The following is a 22,424-nucleotide window of genomic DNA, read 5'->3' on the forward strand; positions in this document are numbered from 1 at the left end:
GGCTGGAAACTCCCGTCTTGATTTGCCTGGAGGGCCACAGTTATATTTGGCTGGCCCCTGATTGACATAATTATTATTGCCAGAAAGTAATTTTAGAAAGAACTTAAAAGGAGGACATGGGTGATTAAAGTTCTAATAATAACATTTCTAAAAAGTCTGGGTTAATGAATCTAACACTCAGGTAAAAGAAAAGAGGCTTCAGGTGTTCAGGGATTAGTGCCTGGAACTGAGTTTGGAAAAAAATATTCTGTGGGGAAGTCAAGTAGGGCAGAGACAGATCACATGCCCCTAAGAAATCTTGGGGAAATAGAGAGAGAGAGAGAGAGCTGTAGTTCTTTTTTTCTTTCTTTCTTTTTTTTTAATGAGGAACGCTCCTCTAAAATTTTTGCAAGTAGAGTTATACAAGGTAGATAAAAAACAGCAAAGCCGCTTGGTTCATTCACTGAGCATCTCTTACGTGTAAGATACTGTACTAGTTCTTTGGAAGATTCCCATGGGTTAGAGCAGGGCTGATCTAAGGGCAGGCTTAGTCACTCTGGCTGTTTATAACCAACATCTGCTTTGATTAGGCCAGGGTCCAACCTGATTGGCTGACACCCTGCCAGTTGTTCAATATTTGCATGTCACCCTTGGATATAAGGCAAACGTTCTGTCCTAAAATAAATTACAGTTTAGAGGATGAGATGGGCCCACAAATAATAGTGCAATGCTATGTCGTAAGAATTGAATTTCACATTGTCCTTTACAAAGTGTTTTCACTTTCTCTCTCTATCACATCTGAACTTAACAACAGTTCCATGGTGGGCGTTCCTAGTCTCATGCTGCAGATAAGAGAGCATAAAGTTCAAGAGGCAGTGATGTTTTCACATTTCATAGAGCAAGAATCCTCTTCTGATTGGACTCTGTCTAAATTTCCCACAATGCCCATTGCCTTGCAAACCATCGTTTATTTCATGAATTGATTCTTGACTTCTAAATACAGATTTTCATACCTGAGTAACTGATGGAGATCAATCTTGTAGCTCTGTCATTCTGATAGAAAGTTATAAAAGCCTCATTCTGAGAAAGGAGCCATCAGGAAGCTGAGATGAACTACATAGGGGAAGCAAGGCATCTCCTTCACGCCCTCTGCTAGGTAGTTCTGTGTAAAACAGACACATGCAGATCAAGATAAAAGAAGCAAGGACAAGCAGAGAGTGGACTGCAGAGAGAATGAAAACAAAGACGCAAAGGAACAAACAGAAGCTTTAAAGGTGAAGAGTACTCGGTCATCCGGAGTCAGAACTTTATTCCTAAACCAGCCACAGCCTATCAGGTAACACAGAATAACAGTGCTGGTTCTTCACACTAGCCCTGAGGAAAATAGGTTAAACCTAGTGAAAGTAGTGTTGATAGCTGCAGAAATATACTTGGGATTTATCTGGGAATTCACTCGTGCAAAGCACCTCATTCTCCCAAGAGCCGCCTACACATGCAACTACTCTTAAAGACCCTCTAGTCTTGATCTACATGATCACAACTTGTCCCTTAGGCCACAGAGAGGAATACAAAATCTCTCCGGAGTGAGTGATGCCCACAGTCAGTATCATCATCTGTGCAATCCTCCTGATACAGAAGGATGCCTAGATCCAGGCTCTCAGAGCTGGGATCCTCTGGCTGATGTGTGTCTTTTCTTCTTCTGTACTTGGTAGGCATCTTAGCCCCACTACATTCATGCAAATCCCCTAGTGATTTTCTTCATGGAACCTTGCAGAAATGCTACGTCAGGATGGGAAGGGAACTTAGGAATTGTTGAACGCACTCTCTCTTTTACTAGGAAAGAAGCCTGGGGTTTACAAAGGTGAAATGATTTGTTCAAGGTCACAAGAGAGGTTAGTTACACAATTAATATTAGAGACTCTAATTTTTGGTCCTTGCCATAGGCATTTGTTCATTTAAATGTTTGGAATAGCTTTACTATCACACGCCTTACAAAACTAGTAATTTCAACTGGTATCATAGCATCAGTCACAGAAATTAGGCCACCTTATTAGTACCTGCTCACTGGGACATCCTGACCTGTCTGAGGCGAATTTCGGAAAAGTTGATCATAAATACAATTTTGATTATTTAGATTCCATTTTGCATATAATGAGAGTTTTCTCTAGTATGTATTTGAAAGTGTTTCAGAGTAAACTCTTTCTGTGAAGCAAAGAAGTTTGCAACAATAATTATTCGTTGCCTGATTCTTTTTTTTTTTTTTCATAAAAAATAAAAATTTCATGGAAATTGCCAGTCTTGAATTCCCCTGGGCCAGAACTAGAGTCTTCCCTCCAGCTCTCAAATCCAGGACAGCTGGGACAGAGTCCCTGGCCCTTTGGCCAGGTTGCCCCACTAGCTGGGAGGCCGAAAGAAAAGGGATCATTGACCTTGACCGGGGGCACAACCCCAGATAGTCATAAGCTAAAGAGCTGCACCATCCCAGTCAAAGCTTGTCATGAGCCCAGTTCAACAGAAGAAACACGTTTCCTCCATCAGCAGCCAATTCTTTGCAGAACTTATAGGAGTTTCCAGCACCCCCTGCAGCCTCCCACCAGACCCCCGTCCTGGGTGATTCATTCTTCTGACAGCTCTAACTGTGTGTGTCTTCAGGCCTGGCATACTCTTCTCACTGTCATCATCCAGCAAATTTTGGTCACTTTGCTACAAGAGTGGCATCAATTAAATCTCCGCAGAGCAGAGGCATTGATCAATTCTGTTCACTCATGAACACCCCATCCTGAGACTCGGGCTGGGGACACAGGAGGTGCACAACAAGTATTTGATGACTAAATAGATGCATTGATTTTCCAAAAGGAAGTTGTTGGCCCTGACTCGCTTCTGTCATAGCATAGCACCTTCCTAGATGCCCCTCCTGCCTGAGGCTGCTTTCCTGTTGCCCTGACACCTAAGATGGCCTGGCTTTCACATCTTTTTCCTGGATCTACTTCCTGTGTTCCGTACCAGCTCCTGAGACCATCTGGCAGGTTTCTTTGGAGGGTTTTCTTTTTCCTGTTGCGAGCCATCCACTCAGGCCCATCCTAACAGATGAGGGCACTCTCTTCATCCCTTATCTCAGGGAGAACACCTCCATCCAATGCTGAGTCCAAATGCCACTTCCACCGTGGATGGCAGGTTCCCTGGCCCCGTTCCGCCCTCCAGGGAACAGAGGAGCTGCCCTCTCTATGAGCAGGTACAGCTTGGTTTCCCATGACCCCTGTTACCTTGAACACGCATCCATCCTTGTGCCAAGGTCATCCAGAGGTTACAGGTTTTATCACCGTCACTTGGAGGCAGGATGGCATAATAGTTAAGAATATGGTGTTGGCAGTTGAGCAACACGAGGTCAAGTCTGGCAAATTCTACTTCCTCCAGTCAATTTGCTTCATTTCGCTACCCCTCAGTTTTCGTATTGGTAAAATCTGGAAAATACCAGGACTTAGCTCATAGGGTAGAAGTGAAACTTAAATGTGAAAAGTTACTCAATGCATGGTACATATTATACATGCTCACTAAATGTTTATGTGTCTGAGAGTGGAAAAAAAATAAATGGTGAGCTATTTTCAGAGGAGGGCCATGCAAATTGGAAAAGCTGAGAGAGTGTCAGATATGTCACGGGGGAAGCAAAGAGGCTCTGGGTAAAGATGAGGAGGTGGTTGAAAATTAGGCAAGTTTGGAGGGGAGACAATGAAAATTAGAGAAAGAGGAAGAGATGACAGAAGAGTAAGAGGGAGTTAAATGCTAAGCTTCTCAGGGAAGAGAATCTAGGGGAAGAGTCTGGATGTTTTAAGCAAATTTCCCGATCAGCTCTGTTCATCCCCCAGACAAAGGTATGGTCCCCAGACTATGTGAACTCATGGCCTTTCTCTTATTTTGTAGCTTTATCATTTCCACCACAGGGATAACTTTATCATTTCTACCACAGACATAACTCTGACACTGGGCGTATCCCAGGTGTCTGGCAGATCCCCTCAGCCATCCGCAGGCCGACTGCTGCCTGCCCGCATACAAAGCTGGAGCCCCTCCTAGCCTCTCATGTAGCTTGAACTTCAAATGACTGACTAAAATGCGATTATTGAAGAGGTTCAAGGAGTTAATTCCTTTCCTTGCTATTCTTGCTATGAACACAAGAACAGCAAAGTAAATAAAAGTTCATTTATTCTCCTGACCTCTCTTTGAGAGATGGCCTCCTGTTCATTTGTTCACTCGATATCAAGGCTGGCTCACTGACGAAAGTCAGGGCTGAGACAGACCCTGACCTGGAACATCAGAAATTCCCACCACTCTTCTGCCCCCTGGGCGGTCTGTGTCTCAGCAGAGGACTCCATGGGCACACTAAGGGCAGGCTGAGGGGCCAGCTTCTCACCCCACCCCAACTTTGAGCTGAGGCTAAGAGAGGTTAAATAGCTTACCCAAGCCTACCTGGTCTGGAAATGGTGAAACCAGCTCTCCACCCAGATAACTGGTCTCCCAGCTTCCTTTATGACCTCCCCTCCCAATATATTCCCCTTACAGAACTCTCCTTTAAAAGAAGAATTTCCTTTTCTTTAAAAGAGGAAAGTCTCAAGCAGTCCTCTCTTGTTAAAAATATTGGGTTGGCCAAAAATTGCCTTTGGGTTTTTCCATAAGACACAGTGAAAAGATCTGAAAGAACTTTTTGGCCAACCCAATACTTCAGCGCTTTCTCTGCCATTTGAATACAACTTATTCTTTCCATGTGGCAAGCTGGTAAAGAACCTGCCTGCAATGCAAGAGACCTGGGTTCAATCCCTGGGTTGGGAAGATCCCCTGGAGAAGGGAAAGACTACCCACTCCAGTATTCTGGCCTAGAGAATTCCATGGACTGTATAGTCCATGAGGTGGGTCCATGGGGTGGCAAAGAGTCAGACTGGGTGACTTTCACTTTCACTTTCATTCTTCCCTGGGCCTGCAGAGAATGCCCTGTAGGGTCTGGCTCCCATTTCACTGCACAGCCTCAACCATGTCCCTTTTCTTTCTCCCACTAAACTCTAGCCTGTCAGATCTGGGAGGAAGCTGATCTCTTTCCAGCCTGAGTGTATGTCTGTGAGCCATTTCCTTCCCAGAAGGCTCATCCTCAGCTCTTTGCATACTGAACTCCTTTTCTTCCTTCTAGTTTGAGCTTAGATATCACTTCACTTGCAGTTTTTTTTTTAAAAAATTAGGCCCTCCTCTTATTATGCATCATAGCCCCCTGTTTATTTTCTTCATGAAAAATAAAATTTTGAAATTACCTGTCAATAATCTGTACTGTTTCTTTCTACTGAAACGGGTTTCTGACGGCATGAGGTCAGGGATTTTGTCTCATTTTTCACTGAACACACGCCCCTTTACATGTGGGGTGATCATTAAATGTTGTTGAATAAATGAATGAAAGGTTTGACTCAGAGGTAAATTTACATGAAGCCAATAAATTTAATCCTCAGGGCTCCTCATTTTCTAAGGAATGTAGGCTCGTGTCCACATGGTAGTATTTTTGAAAAACTTGCAGCAACAAAGATATTTGAGCTGCAATTATTTAAACCCGCAGAAGTGTTTTACATAGGTCTAAATACTTCCAGGTATAGTTACATCACTACTAGCTATTCCAAAGCAAGAATGGTGTCCAGGAATACTGCTACTGTCCTCTGGGAGGGCTCACTTGATCTTGGGACACAAAGGTGTGGGGCTGTGGCATCAGAAGTATATGGATGTGGAGGAGAAACAAAGCTTGGAGTGCACGGCCCCGACTGGTAGTCTGTGGAAAGTTCTCCCAAATCTTATAGCTTGTTCATGAAACCTCAGTAGAGTTTTACCAACTTTGGTCACAATCCTAAAAATGTATTTGACATCCCTAAGAGTAAGTAACACATCTGAAAAGAACTTTTCCAAATTATTATTTGCTGTTCTTGTTGTCCAGTCTCTAAGTCATAGCTGATTCTTTTGTGACCCCATAGACTGTAGCCTGCCGACTCCTGTCCATAGGATTTCCCATGGAAGAATACTGGGGTGGGTTGCTGTTTCCTCCTCTAGGGGATCTCCCCAACCCAGGGGTCAAACCCACGTCTCCTGTACTGAAGGTGGATTCTTTACCACTGAGCCTCCTGGGATGTCTGGTAAACACTCATTAGGAAAAAACAAATTCCCTACAACTATGGATCCCAGACACTAGTCATTTTGCGTCACAAAAGGTGAACTATTTCTTAAAACCTTTTATTGCAGAATAGTTGATTTAAAATGTGTTAGTTTCAGGTGTACAGCAAAGTGGACCAGTTATTTATATACATATATATTCACTCTTTTCTTTTAGATTCTTTTCCCATATAGGCCAAAAGAGAGCACTGATTAGAGTTTCCTGTGCTATACAGCAGCAGGTTCTTATTAGTTAACTAGCTTGTAATTGACATGTATAGTAGTGTATACATGTCAATCCCAATCTCCCAATTTATCCTTCCCCCGACCCTGCCTTATCCCCCATTAACTACAAGTTTGTTACAAGTCTGGCACATAATAAGTACTATATAAGGGTAGGCAATTGGTAGTTGATTGAAGATGTGGAGTATCACTGAGGGTGAACTTCACACAAATTAAAAAATATAATTTAAGAGGTCAGGAGATCTTTGGATGGAATGCAGAATGTGACAAAATAACCTAATGTATTACTAATGTGTGAAACAACCTTACTGAGAGGGATGAGGGTGGGGAAGGAGTGCTGACCTAAGTAACTTTGCACATTAGTAGAATCTGTAAGACTTAACGCCAAAGAAACTGTGTGTAAGTACTGTACTCTAGATGATAAAGCAGAGTCTCACGGGAGAAAGGGTTAACAATTCCGGTATTGCTGCACAATTGTACTGGAATTGAACAATTAAATAAAAGAGGGTGGATGGTGGATGCAGGCTTCTCACTGTTGAAGTGGGAGGTTAGCAATATCAAGGAAAAGGGTCTGGAATGATACATGAAGTAATAGTTGAGAGCAGCAGACATTGGTACTAACTGATGTTTAACTTAATATGAATAAAGATGGTTACATATAGAAATATATGTAGATATGTATATTTGCACTGATTAGTATATACTTTTCTATGCCTGCAATGTGGGAGACCTGGGTTCGATCCCTGGGTCGGGAAGATCCCCTGGAGAAGGAAATGGCAACCCACTCCAGTATTCTTGCCTGAAGAATCCCATGGACTGAGGAGCTTGGTGGGCTACAGTCCACGGGACGCAAAGAGTCGGACACAACTGAGCGACTTCACTTTCACTTTCACTTTTCTATTTCCTTATTTTGTCAGCTGCAAGGTCCTAGAAGCAACTAAATTTTAGTATCAATGAATGTACTTAATATTTAGATCTTGCTTTGTAATACCAATCTCCATTAGAAGGAACCAGAGTTCCTTGGAGGAATGGTTGATTTTATGACTGAGGAAGGAAATATACAAGATGATCCTGGAATATCTCCAGTGTCAGAAAGTAAAGTGTTAAAAAAAAATAGCAACATAATGACAGGGGTATTTTAAACGTGGCATTGGAGCCAAGTAAAACAGCCCCCAGTGGTTAAAGTTGGGAATAATTTGAGCAATAAAGCAAATAAAATAGCATTGAATTATAACCCAAAGTATGAAATAAACATCCATTACCCATAATAATTAAATAAATGATTGAATACATAAATAAGTGAGAAGAGATAAATCTCCCATGTTGAAAATTTTGAATTAATTTATGTAAATATTCTGTCTCAAGGAGCTGGAGCATGACTCCCTACTCCCCTACTCTTTAAATGTGGCCCAGACCTACAGACGTCCTTTCAAAGGGGACAGATTGAAAGGAGGGAGGGAGAAGGAGTGATATGTGCCTTTGATAAGGTGTAATGGAAATGACAGTTTATCTCTGCGTTTTTCCTCCCTGAAACCTGTAACCGCAGTCTAATCATGAGAATAACATCAGATGAATCCTAACTGAAGGGCATAGTACAAAATCCCTGGTTAGTAGCTTTCCAAAGTGAAAGTGAGGTGAAGGTGTTAGTCGCTCAGTCCTGTCCAACCTTTGTGACCCCATGGATTGGAGCCCACCAGGTTCCTCTGTCCTTGGAATTCTCCAGGCAAGAATATTGGTAGCTTTCCAAACCAGGTCTCAAGATCAAGGGAAGGAAGAAAAAGCCACAGTTAAGAGGAGCCTCAGGAGACCTGACAATCAAGTGTGTGGAGTCTGGATGGGGTGCTAGAACAGAAAAGGGACATTTAGTTAAAAGCTAAGACAACCTGAAGAATGCATTTGTTGCAGGAAGGGGGACCCCTTCCAGGGCCCGAGACTGGGCTCTTGTTTAACTCTCGGAAATGAATCATCCGAGGAGACACATGTGCTACCAAAGCAAGAGACTTTATTAGGAAAGGGTGCCCCGGCGGACAGCAGGAGGGTAAGGGAACCCAGGAGAACTGCTCTGCTGTGTGGCTCACAGTCTCGGGTTTTATGGTGACGGGATTGTTTTCCGGGTGGTCTTTGGCCAATCATTTTGACTCAGAGTCCTTCCTGATGGTGCAAGCCTTGTTCAGCCAAGATGGATGCCAGAGAGAAGGACTCTGGGAGGTGGTCAGACAGGTGGTGTCTCCTTTTGACCTTTCCCGGCTTATTAGTTCCCTGTTCCTCACCAGGACCTCCCGTCATAAAACAACTCATGCAAATGGTTACTATGGTGCCTGGCCAGGGTGGGCGGCTTCAGCCAGTGTGCTTCCCCTAACACATTGACTAGGTAAAGGTAATGTATTACTAGCCCTTCATTAATGGCAGCTAACATACTATGCAAATGGAAAAGACCAGTAATAGGGGAAACCAGTGTGGGGTGTATGGGAACTCTGTTCTATCTTCACAACTTTTCTGTAAATCAAAAGTTATTTCAAAAATGTAAGTTTATTTTAAAAAATTCAATCAGACATGTCAGAGGAGGGACTGAATCATCTTTCTAGTGTAGAGAAAAGGAGATTAAAGAATATGCAATCAAAACATGAAAAGAACGTATTTTAAAGATGTGTCAGACACATAGAGGTCAGAGTATTGAGTCAGGAATATCAGTTGTGAAATTACATTGTATTTCTGTGTTCTGTAAAATTTGTGAACTACCAACTTTTCCAAATACTGTGGTTTCTCATTCTAAATGAAGTCACTTTTGTATCTTTCTTTGTATATGTTGCTTTTGTATTGTTTTTCTTAAATTGAACCACCAAACTGTATAAACTTCAAGTCCCACAAAACGAAGGAAACACTGTCTCCAGGACCATTATAGTTCCTGACATTCTTCAAGGTCAAGGTCTGGCTCTGTCTGTGGCCCCGCCCATGTGTTTGGGGACTTTCCCAAACTCCTTGTTTGAAGCAGCCTCCCCGCCTTCCAGAACCTCCACCACCTCCACTGTTGGCATCTTTAACTCACTGTCCCTGAGCAGCTGTCTACGCCTCTTCCCATATCTTGCACACTGCTTGGGCACTCTCCCTTTATACCAGAGTCTTGCATTCCTTATTTTTTTTTTATCTTTTTTTTCCTTTCCTGCCTTCCTTCTTTCTTTCTTCCCTTCGCCCTCTCCCTCTCCCCTGTCCCTCCGTCCTTTTTCCCTCCTCCTCTCTCAGTCTCTTTCTTTCCACTGTATTAAGGTACATGTAAAAAGCTATACATATTTAATATATAAAACTCAATAAATGTGGGCATATTTATACATCCATCAAACAGTCACCACCATCAGAATCATGGATGATGATGATGATATGATCTGTGTGTGTGTCAAGAACATAAGACCTACTTTTTAGAGAATTTTAAGGATACAATATAGTATCATTAGCTATAGGCACTGTGCTGTGTGCTAAACCTCCAGAACTTATTTAATCTTGCTTAACTTCCTGCAGCAATGTTAGTTCCCTCGTTCCTCTGTGGCTCCCATGGGCTTCTCTCCAGGCAGACCCATCTGATCCCTCCACATGATTACGATCCCTCTTACAGGTCATCCCATGTCATCAGTGTGCAGGTTGTGTCTCTAAATAATATTTTGCACATATTGTGTCCTTTGACATCTGGATTCTACTGTGATGTCAGAAGTCAAGTTCCTACCCCGGTGATTTTCCTGTTAGATTCTCTGATAATAAAATCCATAACTGTCTTTCCTTGGAACTTCCAAACTGATTTCCAAAGTTCTAGAATTGGTACATGGTTAGCTTTTCTTGGAGTTTTCTTCATACCCCCTTATAATTTGTCCAGTGAATTTACATTGATGAAGTTATTGATACCATTGACTTTATCCTAACATCCTGCTATTTGTTTCCCTTTTATTCCCTTCCACTTTTTTGTCCCTCTGTTTCTCTGATTTTTTTGCTTTATGTTTTTTTAACATTCTATTTCATTTCTTATGTTAACTGCTTGGTATATGTCTCAGCTTCTGTTTATTTAAAAAGTATTCATTTTATCTTCAATTTTGAAAGATATTTTTCTTTAGGATGTGGAAACCTTGGTTGACAGACTTTAAAAGCATTGTTGCAGTGACTCTGGCCACCACTGTTTGTGACAAGGAATAGTCTTAATTGCTCATCATTTTATCCTGTTTATAATTTTTATAAATTACTTAATTGACTACAACTTTTAAAGTAGTTTTAGTTCCCATATATGCTCTTTCCCCTGCTCACAGTTTTTGCTATTAATAACATCTTATATTTGCATAACACATTTATTAAAATTGATGAACCAATACTGATACATTATTTTGACCAAAGTCCATAGTTTACATTAGGAGCATTAATGCTCATTAAGGTTCACTCTTCGTGTTGTACATTCTATGGGTTTTGACAGATACACAGTGTCAAGTACCCACCATTATAGTATTTTAGAGTCATTCCACTGCCTTAAAAATCCCCTGGGTTTCAAAGATTTATCCTTCTTCTCTCTCCTCAAACTCTTGGCAATTGCTAATCTTTTTGAATATCTCTATAGTTTTGCCTTTTCAGAATGCTATACAGTTGGAGTCACATAGTATGTAGCATTTTCAAAGTTTTTCTGAATTATATGCATTTGTGTTTCTGCTGTATGTTTTTATGGCTTGATACCACTAATCTTTTCTTCTGTTTTCCTTTCTCTTCTTCCTGTTTTTTTTAGTTTTGGCTTGTAAGTGTGACTATGATGTATCTGGGTGTGGTTCTCTGTATATTAATTTTGCCTAAGGTTTCTCAAACTTCTTAAATTTATAAGTGATCTTTTCCTTCAAATTTGGGACTTTTAGAGTGACTATTTCTTGAAATAACTTATTTCCTGCTTTGTACTTGCTCTTTTCTTCTGAAACTGCAATTACATGACTGCTGTATTACTGTTTAATATTGCTCTGCAGTTTTCTAGGATAATTTATATCTATATTTCTCCAAGTTGGCCCACTGTCCCTTTATTCTGCTGTCTCTAATTTCCTGTTAAGGCCTTCAGGTAAAATTTTAATTTCAATTATTTAAATTTTCAGTCCTTAAATGCACATTTCGTTCTGTTTTATAGTTTTTTCTCTGTTTTTAATATGTTTTATGTTTACTCATTAAGAACATATTTTCTTCTAGTTCATGGCCATATATTAAGTAAATTCTTTAAAGTACTTGTCTGCAAAACTGAATATCTGGGCCACCCTGAGGTCAGTTTCTATTGACTTCTTTTCCTGATGAGAGATCACATTTTCCTGTTTCCTTCCATGTTTAATAGTTTTGATTGCATACTAGGTATTGTTCATTATATCTTGTAGAGACTGTGGATTCTATTATCATTCTCTGAAACATTGAGCTTTATTCTGGCAGGCATTTCCACCACTGGTTAATCACTTTGAATTTGTTTAGGTTTTAGTTTAAGCTTTATTAGGGAAGATAATGGAGTGGGATAATGGAGGGGGTAGTCATTCCCTTCTCCAGGGGATCTTCCCAACCCAGGGATGGAACCCAGGTCTCTTGCATTGTGGACAGATTCTTTACTAGCTGAGCTACCAGGGAAACCTAAGAATGCTGGAGTGGGTAGCCTATCCCTTCTCCCGTGGATCTTCCTTTTCCAGGAATCAAACTGGAGTCTCCTGCATTGCAGGCAGATTCTGTACCAGCTGAGCTACCAGGGAAGCCCCTTATTAGGGAAAATCTATAAAAAGATCAAGATGTTTTCCAGGCTTTTATCTTGGTGGGTCTCAAACTACTAACCTTGTCTTCCATGCAGACCTTCTCTAGGCTTGGTTTCAGGATTTTTTTTATAGAATAGGTTTTATTCTAGGGCATTTTCTTTACATCTGTACGTATTTTCCCTAGGATTTCAGCTGGTTGTGCTGATAGGAAAGCCTAAGATGTTGGTGTCCGACATCTTCCAGTGGGACTGGACCACAAGCACCTCTGTTCTGCTTACAACCCTACAGTGGCTATTATTTAAGTTTCCTTTTGTTTCCTTCTGGGCAAGTTCAGCCCATTCCTCACCTGAGAACTCATAGGGAACCTCCAAATAGAGTTATATAATATCTTCTCTTCACACCTTCCTTCTCTCCTGTGTCCTGCCCCACTGATTTCAGGCCCTTGAAAAGCTTCAGGTGCTGACCTTCAGCCGAGAGACTCCTCTGTAATCTGCTTTTACGCTGTCTGTCTGTGCTGTATCATAAGTAGAGAGCTGGGGCCAAGTGACTTTCACCTTGTGAGTTTGTCTTTTCTCAGGGATCAGACTCTGGTACATATATTGTATTGTTCAATGACTGACAAAAGCCCTTTATATTTTTTTGCAGAAGTAAGTCTAAGTTCAGTAGTAGTTAATTCATCATGACCAGAGCTTGATGTCTTAATTAAGCCAGAATTTAAATCCTTGCCATCTGAATCCAGAATTAGTCATCTCAACCACTATGCTATCTTATTTTGGTCTTAAAAAGAAGAAGAAGAAGTAGAAGAAGAAGTTGAAACCTCTAAAGAAATTGTGGGGCAAGGCAAAGTGAATGATTAAAATCTGGATCAGGGAAGCTGACCGAGGAATTTTCACTTTCCGACAGCATGAGAGAGAAAAAGCTGTTTATTTGAATAACAGTAATAACACCACCTTATGGACTTTCAATATCTTCAAAACGTTTTTCTGCCCATTATTTTATCCCCACAAGAAATCTTGTTATATTCTGATATATTAGATACTATCACTCTTGTGTGACAAAGAACTCAGAGACCAGAAACAATGGAGTAACCTGACTGAGATCACACAGCTAGTTAATGAGGTGGTAGGGCCAAGATCTTGGTCTCCAAATCCAAATGTTTACTATTTGGACTCCCCAGTCTCCCCCAAAATTAAGGGCATTCTCACAGAAATGAAGGTGTCTAGGAAGTGATTGTAGCCTTATGTCAAGAGAGAACACTTTGGTCTAAGCTATGGCTAATTGATAAGGAAACTGCCTGCAATACAGGAGACTCAAGTTTGATCCTTGGGTTGAGAAAATTCCCTGGAGAAGAAAACGTCAACCCACTCCAGTATCCTTGCCTGGAAAATCCTATGGACAGAGAAGCCTGGCAGGCCACAGTCCATGGGGTTGCAAAAGGGTCCGACTTGGCTTAATGAACAAACCATAACAGCAACATGCGGTTAAAACTTAGAAGATAGCAAAGTCCTCTTTCTAAGCTTTCTAAACAGCCCTGACTTCATTCTCTGCTCTCTCTTATCAAGGAGAATACTGTTCTATGTGGAGTAAGAACCGTGTAATAAATAACTGCAAGTCCCTTTGCAAATATCTAACACTAGAGAAGTAATTATTAGTATATCTCTTCATCCTGAATGTAGATTTATAGCCTACATCTATCAAATGAGACCTGGGAATAATTTACACAGCACATATATTTGCATGTATATTATGCATACTTGTCTCACCTTCTGGAGAAGATAATTTATATAGTAAGTTTGGGGTGGGGTTAATTAAGGTTGAGTTTTTTTTTTTTTTTTAATATCTTCCCAACAGCAGCCTTGCTGGAAATGCTCACTAACTTTTATCAGTTGAGGTTCATACTGGCTCAGTCAATATTTTATCAATCGTATTTAAAAGTGGTATTTTTACTGTCAAGAGTTTGTCCAGTTACTGGTTTGTTATTTGGAGATAACAGGAATTAGAATATCTACACTGATTAGCTTTAAAACTCAAAAGTTGGGGCTGATAAGTGGTCCCTGCTCTCAGGTGGCTCAGTGCTAAAGAATCCGCCTGCCAACACAGGAGACAAAGATGTGGGTTTGATCTCTGGGTCAGGAAGATGCCCTGGAGAAGGCAATTGCAACCCATGGCAGTATTCTTGCCTGGAGAATCCCACGGACGGAGGGCCCTGGAGGGATGCAGTCCATGGGGTCACAGAGTGTCAGACACGACTGAATGACTAAGCAGACACACACGTGTACTCCTTAGGAAGTGGGTGGTGGAAGACCTGCAGCAGATTCAGACTCCCAGGCAGTAAGGATGATGAAAAAGAGCTGATGGTTAACCAGAGTTATGGTGTTTTCAAACTTTTATTTTCCCAGCTGGTGGGAAATAAGGACTCAAACTCAAAAATCCAGGGAAGAAAAAAATGAACTGCAGACAATTTTTTCATATGGAAGATAAGATATAGGGCCCCAAATAGAAATTCTGCCTGCTATTGGGTGAGAATTTCTCTAGCAGAGAGAATTTCAAAATGCAATACTTTTATTTTAGAGCTGCAGAAACAGAGGCCCAGAAAATTAAGTCCCCTTATCAGACTTAAGTCCCCTGATCACAGTCACAGTGCACAGTCATTAGGAAAACCCCACTTTCACTTAGCTTATCAAGAATCACCCTGAAACAGCTCTGAGACAGTGTCTGGATGGTAGGTGAGCTTTGCTAGATCTGAGGGGAGGAGAGGGGCACGTGAGCCTGGTGTATGTGGAGGGAAGAAAAAGCCCGTCATGCTTTCCAGCACATGAAGCTCTTCTCTATATTTTGCCCATTTCCTCCTTGCTTCATACCTCTGAGGAAGTTAATATAATCTTCTTGATATTAGAGATGAAATCAAAGCCCAGCAGGTATACAGAGCCAGGCTGTCGGCCATCTAAAGCCTTGGCAGAAATGGAATTTCAACCCGAATTTTTTTTTCGTACCACATCCACAGCACTTCCAAGGTTTGGAACCCAGTCAGTTTCCCTTTATCAAAATCTGCAGAGCTTGGAGCCTAGGATCCCAGCCTGCCTGAGGACGATGAAGGGCTGCTTTTAAGCAGGGTTCCATGAGCTTAGAAATGGCAACCCACTCCAGTGTTCTTGCCTGGAGAATCCCAGGGACGGTGGAGCCTGATGGGCTGCCATCTATGGGGTCGCCTTACCAGCCATGAGCTTAATGCTACTGCTGCCATTTCCTTTGTTCGTCTTTAGCAAAGCCTATGTAAATGCAGGTGCTATTTGGGTCAAGAGGATGTCCAGGATTCTTGAGCAACATCAGCAAAATCTGGAGCGAAGACAGAAAGTAGACCAGTCACACAGTGACAGAAGTCACAAAGCACGCTCTCTGCCCCAAATGTGGCTCTTCTTCCTGTTCCTTTCTTGCTTTTCTTGGTAAGCTTGTCTTTCTCCCCACCAGGAACCAGGCCCCTCTAGGAGCACAGAGAGTGTCTTCTGATCTTAAATACCTGCCGTTCTGCTAGATAGCCATAGCAGGTAGCATATTGCAGCCATGTTAACAGTGCGTGGGCGCAGGCTAAGCTGCATCAGTCCTGTCCGACTCTTGGCAACTCTATGAGTAAGTAACACATCTGTAAGAAACTTTTCTAAACTATTATTTGCTGTTCTTGCTGTTCAGTCTCTTAAGTCAGGTCTGATGCTTTTGTGACCCTATAGACTGTAGCCCACCAGGCTCCTCTCTCCATGAAATTCTCCAGGCAAGAATACTGGAGTGGGTTTCCATTTCCTCCTCAAAGGGAACTTGCAGACCAAGGGATCAAATCCATGTCCCCTGTATCTCCTGCATTGCAGAATTCTCCACTGCTGAGCCACCGGGGAAGCCCCCATGTTAACAGAGGCTTATTAAATAAAAATGAATCTGTGTACATAGTTCTACCACAACCCATTGAAAAGTTCATAATCCATGGGTTTTTGGTTTTTTTTTCCTTCTCCTTCTGAGGAGCTTTTCTAAGCCTTTTTTGGTGTTTTGCAGATAGAAATGGATCTTGAAATTTTTTAATGTAGACTCATAATTAGACACAAACTTAGGACAATGTGGGGTTTTCCCTACCACACAGAAACAGATAGCTAATTTGATTAGCTCAAAGAAAAAATATTCAAATATTTTGGTAGGTGTTTTCCACAAAGATGAATGTGTTCTGAATGGCTAGTAGTCGTCTTCATAAGGTCCTCACAACTGGATGGAGAGTAGAAAGAGATTCTGATATTTTATTCAATTGCACAGGGTGGTGTTTTGGAATCAAAGGCTGCATCTTTGTGTGGTAAAGTCAGCGGTTGAAAAGTAAAGATTTCCACTACCTGGTTGTGGTTGACACCCTTGCTTCCGAAAGCATGATCTCCAGCATCAGCCTCAGCATCACTTGGAAGCTTGCTAGAAGTGCAGCATGTCAGCTATGTCCTGGAACTGCTGGATCAGAATCTACATTTTATCAAGGTCACCAGGTGAGCTGAATGTACATTCCTGTGTGAGACACAGAAAAGTTATTTCTAGCTGTTTGTATCTGGGATTATGGAGATACCTGATTTCACCCCCACAACTTGAAGCCGGCAAAGAGTTGGGGGAATTTCTCACCATGACAGAAGATCAGAGTAGCCAGGAGCTTTGGAACCCTGAAAGGACCCATGGCCAGAGGAAGTTACAACTGCTTTTAATAACAATCTATTGAAATATAGTTTGCACACCGTGCAATTCACCCTTTTAGTATCCAACTCAATCAGTTTTACATATTCAAATCACCACCAAAACCACCTTTAAGACACTTTCGTCATTCTTAAAAGAAGCGCATACCCACTAGAGGACACCTGCCAAAGGCCCTTCCAGTCCCCAGTCCTGGAACAAACACTGATCTACTTCTCCTCTTGATGAATTTGCCTACTCTGAACTTTCATATAAGGGCATCACACAATATGTGGCCTTTCGTGATGGGTTTCTTTCACTTAGTATAGTTTTTTCAGGGTTTACCCACTTTGAGCATGAATTGAAGTATTTCATACCTTTTGCAAGGAGATCCCACCAGTCCATTCTGAAGGAGATCAGCCCTGGGATTTCTTTGGAGGGAATGATGCTGAAGCTGAAACTCCAATACTTCGGCCACTTCATGCGAAGAGTTGACTCACTGGAAAAGACTCTGATGCTGGGAGGGATTGCGGGCAGGAGGAGAAGGGGGCGACAGAGGATGAGATGGCTGGATGGCATCACCGACTCAATGGACATGAGTTTGGGTGAGCTCCAGGAGTTAGTGATGGACAGGGAGGCCTGGCGTGCTGCGATTCATGGGATTGCAAAAAGTCAGACACGATTGAGCGACTGAACTGACTGACTGACTGACCTTTTGATGGCCAAACAATATTTCATCCTGTGGATAGATCTCATATCTATTCATCTGTTGGTGGACATTGGGTTGTTTTCCAGTTTTGGTGATAAAGACACTGTTCTTGTGCTGCGTTCAGTTGTTCAGTCATGTCTGACTGAACTGTTTGTGACCCTATGAGCGGAAGCCCACCAGTCTCCTGTTTGTGGAATTTTCCAGGCAAGAATACTGGATCAGGTTGCTCTTTCCTACTATGAACACTCCTTTACAGGTTTTCCTGTGAACATATATTTTCACTTAGAGCCATTTTTGACCCCTAAATTAAGTGACTGATGTAGCTTCCAATAAGAAAGCAGGCAGAGCTCCTTGGAAGAACATCAACTTACTGAGGAAGAAACCCTGGTGCCTGATCCAACTCTACCATTCACTATATGTGCACCTTTAGCAAACCATGCAACATCTGAGAAACACCTCTGCAAAATGATAAAATACCACATCAACTTTAGGGATTTTTTTGTGAGCACCGCACGAAATGATAAACACAAACCCATATTTAAATGCAAAATACTCACAAACATAAAACAGTCTCAACAGTCTGACAGTCCTTATATCATTCTCAACACTCATTGGCAATCCTTGACGTTGTCAGGCTTCCCTGGTAGCTCAGCTGGTAAACAATCCACCTGCAATGCAGAGATCCCAGTCTGATTCTTGGGTGGGGAAGATCCACCGAAGAAGGGACAGGCTACCCACTCCATTATTCTTGGGCTTCCCTGGTGGCTCAGCTGGTAAATATGCAATGTGGGTGACCTGGTTTGATTCCTGGGTTGGGAAGATCCCCTGGAGAGGGGAAAGGCTACCGACTCCAGTATTCTGGCCTGGAGAATTCCATGGAATGTATAGTCCATGAGGTTGCAAAGAGTCGACGCAACTGAGCTATTTTCACTTTCACTGATATTGCCAGGAGCTGGTGAGCTAAAGACCTCTTTGTTGTGAGCCTGGAAAGGAGGACCACATCGCAGGCCTCCCTCTCTGGTGCCTAAAAAGACTGCTTGTACAGTCAAGATGCTAGTGCACTGTGACTCTCTGAAGATGTGCTTAAGCATTCAAGTCAACGGGCAACCTCATGTAGAGCAAAGAAGCCTCTTATCCACAATGGCTTGCTACAAAAAAAAACAATAGACTTTAAAAACTAATTAGTTAATGACTTTTCAACATTTATAATGTGTTCACGTGCTTCTGGAGGGTGGCAGAATGGAAGCGGGCACAAAAGTACAAGAGAAGAACTTGAAACATTACATTGTTTTCAGGGAAACCAGTGGGGCCTCCTCACCTTTCTTATCAATAATCAGAAACATATTGTATTTCTGGTGAGGAATACACCCTAGAATTGGCCTTCAGGGGCCTGTTTGGAAAGTGTGGTCCAGGAATACCACAATTCTCTAAAGAAGAAGGAGAACCAACAGAGAAAGAGAAAGAAAAATCAAGCAATTATGGCTTCTCCTGCCATTAAGGAAACAGCAAAGCCCACATCTAGTCCAGGAGTGTTGTGAGCTGAGTATGAGCCCTATGGGCTCCCCTAATGCCTTGTTTGACCCCTAGAAGCAGAGAGGAGTGCACAGCCCGAGACTCTAACTTCATAAAAGGGTGGAGAGCACTGGGTGTGTGGGCAGAAGGGGATTTACCTGCTTCCGGCACCAGACCCTTTTGCTAAATCAAAATGCTGTGGTTTTACTGGTTATGCTTGTTAATACAATCCCTGCCCTTTCAGGATATGTGTGTGGTAACAGCACCATCTGGGTTAGTGAAATAGATACTCTCAGGTACAACAGACTAAACACAGCAGGATGTTCATAAAACTCTTGATCCAGGGGCCCTTTGGGCCACCAAGAGGAGGCACAGAGGTTATATAAGCAAATTACTAAGTCAGGCTGAAACCAGACCTTCATACATTTTTATAATTTAAAAAAATTTGCCCACACCACAAGAGGCTGACTCTCAGACCCCTCCCCAAGACGTGCTAGACCACCCTGAGGTGCCAGCAGCGCTTTAAGCAAACATGGTCCCTTCTTGCTGCCTGGCCACCACCTCTAGGAAACCCACCCCTCTCCTAGCCCTGTGTATCAGGGCAACTTGGCGGGACAAAATCATCTTTCTAGAACATTTTATTGCTACATTGTTGTATTAATTTCTACAAGGGGAAAACTGTTTCATTGGAAGACTTCATATCTCCTTCCCAGGGTGATAACGCGGTCAGAGAAATTATGAACAATAGGAACCATGACGCTTACATTCAAACCCCAGCTCTAGAAACTGGTGAGTGGTGGGATCCTGGGGAAGTGATTTTGCCTCCAGGAGACTGTGTCTCTTCATCTGTTCATGTTGCTAAGAGAGCCTGCCCCACAGATGTGTTCTGCAAGGGACACAAGCTTGACATCTGGAAGGAGCAGACATTCCAAGAAGGCTAGGAAGCTGAAACTCCAATACTTTGGCCATCTGATGTGAAGAGCTGACTCATTGGAAAAGACCCTGATGCTGGGAAAGATTGAAGGTGGGAGGAGAAGGGGATGACAGAGGATGAGATGGTTGGATGGCATCTGAGTGACTGAACTGAACTGAGATGTTTCCCATCACCCCAGTACATGATTTCCCCTACAGCCAAGAAGCCAGGGAGCCTAAGATTACCGCATGGAGAGGAAGCACCAGAGAATTACCACTCTCCATCCCCCATGCAGGAGTTGGGGGAGGGCAGTCCAACCTGACAGCACTCACCTCTTCTGTTTACTAACAAACCTTACTTTCACAAAGAAGGCAGATAGTGCTTGCTTGGCAAGGTCCCCTTGAAATGGATGTACTCCTACAAACATGTCTGCCTTCACTGAACACTAACCAGAGTACCTGCTGCGCTGATGACCTGGTTCATTCATCATCTAAGGCTGGAAAGGACCTTGGCTCATAAGACACCTAGCATGCCTGAGTGCTCATTTGCTCAGTCATGTCTGACTGTTTGCAATCCTTTGGACTGTACCCTGAAAGACTCTCTGTCCATGGGATTTTCCAGGCAAGAATAATGCAGTGGGTTGCCATTTCCTCCTCCAGCAGATCTTCCTGACCCAGGGATTGAAACTGAATCTCCTGCATCTCAGGTAAATTCTTTACCGCTGAGGGAAGCCTCAAGACACCTAAGGCCCAGTGAATTTCCCACTCTGCTTTTGTGACTGCTGGAAAGGTCAAGTGCAGATGGTAGGCAAGTAACTTGATAGTATGGGAATCATCAATTTAGGAAACTTAAAGGAAACCTACTAGAGATTTGTCATGCTCAAAACCAGGAGCGGAGTGAGCTTGTGTCTAGGATTCATACCAAGAGAAGGATGCAGATGTACATCTTTAAAAAAAAATTGTAAAAATGTGTACCAGCAGGGTTGGGAGTCCCATGGCTTGTTGCAAGTGTTGGGGTCATTCCTCATTGTTTGGGGGTTCCAGATTCATCCTTTTACCCAGGAATCTGTGGTATACAGCATTTCATCTGTGGAGTTGCTCTGCTGATGCCATGTTCAGGCGTGCACTAAGGTCAGAGCATTAACCTCACCCAGGTGAGTTTGGTCACAGCTTCTTGCCTCTGGTTGACTCTGTTTTCTCATATCTTTCATGATGTCAGTGATGGCAACTCCCCTTGAGCTTTGACTTGTGCTTTGAGTACCTTGAGTATTCACTGGAAGTACTTATGCTGAAGCTGAAGCTCCAGTACTGTGTTCACCCAATGTGTAGAGCTGACTCACTAGAAAAGACCCTGATGCTGGGAAAGATTGAGGGGAAGAGGAGAAGGGGGTATCAGAGGATGAGATGGTTGAATGGCATCACTGACTCAATGGACATGAGTTTGAGCAAACTCTGAGAGATGGTGAAGGACAGGGAAGCCTGGCATGCTTCAGCCCAAGGGATGGCAAAGATTCAGACATGACTGACTGACTGAACAACAACAACTTAGAACCAAACGAGGTAATGTTGAAAGGATTTTGCAAAGTTGAGATTTGGGTAGAAATGCTATTGCTGTTCCTTTGTTAAGTCATGACTGACTGTCTGCAACCCCGTGGACTATAGCACACCAGGCCTCCCTGTCCATCACCAACTCTCAGAGCTTGCTCAAACTCATGTCCATTGAATGGGTGATGCCATCCAACCATGTCATCCTCTGTCATCCCCTTCTCCTCCTGCCCTCAATCTTTCACAACATCAGGGTCTTTTCCAATGAGTCAGCTTTTCACATCAGGTGGCCAAAGTATGGGACTTTCAACTAAAACTTCAGTCCTTCCAATAAATATTCATGATTGATTTACTTTAGGATTGACTGGTTTGATCTTCTTGCAGTCCAAGGGACTCTCAAGAGTTTTCTCCAACACCATGGTTCAAAGGCATCAACCCTTTGGCACTCAGCCTTCTTTGTGATCCAACTCCCACATCCATGTATGACTACTGGAAAAACCATAGCTTCGACTAGACAGACCTTTGTCAGTAAAGTAATGTCTCTGCTTTTTAATATGCTAAGTTGGTCATAGCTTTTCTTCCAAGGAGCAGCATCTTCTAATTTCATGGTTTCAGTCACCATCTGCAGTGTTTGGGGAGCCCAAGAAAATAAAGTCTGTCACTGTTTCCATTGTTTCCCCATATATTTGCCATGAAGTGATGTGATGTTGAGTTTTCAGCCAGCTTTTTCACTCTCCTCTTTCAACTTAATCAAGAGGATCTTCAGTTCCTCTTGGCTTTCTGCCATTAGGGTGGTGTCATCTGCATGGGTAGAAATGTAAGGGGGACTATTTTGTGACTAACTGCATGTGCTGAGGTGGAGAGGCACATAAAAAGGTCCATTGGGTTGCTGGGTCCACGTTTGCTTTCAAACCTTCTGAGCTCTCTCTCTTTCACAG

At 42.5% G+C, this 22,424-nt stretch overlaps 1 long non-coding RNA gene across 1 annotated transcript; it reads left to right on the forward strand.

Moving 5' to 3' along the window:
- Positions 1-9,902: 9,902 nt before the first annotated feature.
- Positions 9,903-22,038, forward strand: LOC121816096 (uncharacterized). The gene is made up of 3 exons (XR_006055565.2): positions 9,903-9,997; positions 16,416-16,633; positions 19,743-22,038. It is a non-coding gene; the product is annotated as an uncharacterized LOC121816096 (long non-coding RNA).
- The last annotated feature ends 386 nt before the right edge of the window (positions 22,039-22,424 follow it).

This window comes from Ovis aries, chromosome 12, assembly GCF_016772045.2.
Source record: "Ovis aries strain OAR_USU_Benz2616 breed Rambouillet chromosome 12, ARS-UI_Ramb_v3.0, whole genome shotgun sequence".
Lineage (NCBI taxonomy): Eukaryota > Metazoa > Chordata > Mammalia > Artiodactyla > Bovidae > Ovis > Ovis aries.